Source organism: Sceloporus undulatus, chromosome 1 (assembly GCF_019175285.1).
Source record: "Sceloporus undulatus isolate JIND9_A2432 ecotype Alabama chromosome 1, SceUnd_v1.1, whole genome shotgun sequence".
Taxonomy (NCBI): domain Eukaryota; kingdom Metazoa; phylum Chordata; class Lepidosauria; order Squamata; family Phrynosomatidae; genus Sceloporus; species Sceloporus undulatus.
The window spans coordinates 124,049,821-124,052,525 of record NC_056522.1 but is presented as its reverse complement, the minus strand read 5'-3'; the positions used below and the strand labels follow the sequence as shown (position 1 = coordinate 124,052,525).

The following is a 2,705-nucleotide window of genomic DNA, read 5'->3' as shown; positions in this document are numbered from 1 at the left end:
CACCCTCTTCCACCTGGCTGATATCCTACGGCCCCATATCACTGCGATGGACACCGTGATGAAGAAGGCCATCACTGTGGAGGAGAGGGTCGCCATCACAATTTGGTGGCTAACCGGCCAGCTGATGTATCAGAGGGTCGCCCGCCAGTTCCAGATTGGGGTCTCCACAGCGGCTGTGATATGTATCCAGGTGTGCGAGGCCATTGTGGAGGTGCTTCTCCAGAAAGTTGTACGGCTGGGAAATCATCATCGGGTATGTATCAATGCCTACCCTGCAAGTGTGTGTATATATATGTATGTATGTATGTATATCTGTATATATATACATATATATATATATATATATATATACACCGATAGGATAACATACATATCCACACATACTTTTGTATAGGTACTTTTAGAGTTCTGTAATTGCATTTTTTCTGTGTGTATATATACGCTAACACACACATGGCTACATATTCACTGCCTCAGTGTGGGTCTTTGTGCGTGTGTGTGGGTGTGTGTTTTTCTGTTTATGCACATAGGCATGCAAATACTGTATGTGTTTATATATATATATATATATATATAACTATGGAGACATACATATGGTTACATTTGTTCTAGATGTATGTGCGTGCGTGTGTGTAAATGTATATATATATGCACACATATAAGAGTCTATGCTCTGTGTGTGGTAGTGTGGGTTTATATATGCACACAAACAATTGCATTTGCACTGTTTGTGTATGTGCTTAGAAAGATAGATAGATAGATAGATAGATAGATAGATAGATAGACAGACAGACAGACAGACCTATTGAACAGCATATGCACTGTGTGTGTATATATCTCTATGTATCCACACGTATACTTTCATATGCTCTGGGTGTGCCTCAGCATGTATATGTATCAATATGTATGTTTAGAAATTCATTATTAGCTTTTCTTTGGGTGTGCTTCTGTGTGTGTGTGTGTGTGTGTATATATATATATCTACACACGCACACAGCTACATATTCCCTGGATCAGTGTGGGTCTCTCTGAGTGTGTGTGTAGGTATGATTATGAACATAGGTATGAATATATATGTGTGTCTATGTAAATGGCGACATATATGTTGTTATATTTGCTCTAGATGTATGTGCATGTGGGTGGGTGTGTATACATATACATGTACATATATATGTATGTGTGTACATATACATACATATATAGATGTGTGTGCATGTGTGTCTGTGCATATATATATATATATATATATATATATATATATATATATATGCACATATGTCATTTCATCTGCCCTGTGTGTAGGGGTTTGAGTATGTATGCACAAAAATAAATGCATTTGCAATGTGTGTGTAGATAGATAGATAGAAAGATAGATAGATAGATTGATTGATTGATAGATTGATATACCTACACAATAGCATGCGCTCTGTGTGTATATGTCTCCATATATATCCACACATATAGTATCATATTCTCTGTGTGTGCCTCTGTGTCTGTATGTGTGTGTATATATGTAATGTATGGCATTACGTAACTTCAGTTTCTACGTGTGTGTATTTGTATATATATATATATATATATATATATATATATATATATAGAGAGAGAGAGAGAGAGAGACACACACACAGACAAACAGCAAGATATCCCCTGGATATGTGTGGCTTTTTCTGTGTGGGTGTGGGTGTGTGTACGAGTGTGTTTGTATGTATGTGTTTTTGTTTGTGTGTCTGTGTGTAGATATTTAAATATATGAACATATATAATTACTTATGATCTGTGCGTTCTATATGCACACCAATGATTGTTTGCAATGTGCGTGTATATAGATAGATGGATAGATGGATGAATGGATACATAGATAGATAGGTAGATAGATGGATACACCTATAGAATACCATATGTTCTGCGTTCATTTGTATATATGTATATATATGCACACGTATAACTTCTCATGCTCTATGTCTCTGGCTCAGAATGTATATGTGTCTATATTTAGTGATTACATTTTTTTGTGTGTGTTTGTATGTTGGTATGTGTGTATGGCACTCTCACACACGGCTAGATATTCCCGGGTACTCTGTGTGTGTGTGTGTGTGTGCGCGCGCTCACACATGGCTTCTCAGGTATATGTATCTGTATGTATGTAAGTTCCTGGGCTCGGTTTGTGGGTTTCCATATATATGTACACATATGTATGTCTCTGCTTTGGTAACAACATGTTCTCTCTGTGTGTGTATATATGCCTATATATTTATTTATATAGTTATGTACTAGATCTGTGGGGGTCTGTGGGTGTGGGTGTGAGTGTGTGGATGTTCACATAAATATATATAGCACTGTGAATTTTATCAGTGCTTTATAAGTAAGGGTTGCTAAGCATAACTTATGTATATGTGTGTGTGTGTGTGTGTGTGTGTGTGTGTACATATTTATAATTTCATTTCCTCTTACTCTTGGTGTGTGCGTGCATTTCTGTATGTGTATATCTGCGTGTGTGTGTGTGTGTGTGTGTATGCACACATATATAGTTGCATGTGCTCGGTGTGAAGGTTAGCATATACATGTATTCCTACAGATACACATTCATAATTTGTAACTCTTGCTGTGTGTGTTTGTGTGTATAAATATGTATATATACGTATATATATAGACATACACACACATATATATTCACTTATTTATATATTTATATATATATATAT

At 36.1% G+C, this 2,705-nt stretch overlaps 1 protein-coding gene across 2 annotated transcripts in view; it reads left to right on the top strand.

Annotated features, from left to right (window-relative positions):
* IRAK1BP1 (interleukin 1 receptor associated kinase 1 binding protein 1) overlaps positions 1-2,705 on the top strand; it is a 57,136-nt gene that overhangs the window by 1,073 nt on the left and 53,358 nt on the right. The window lies entirely within an intron of this gene.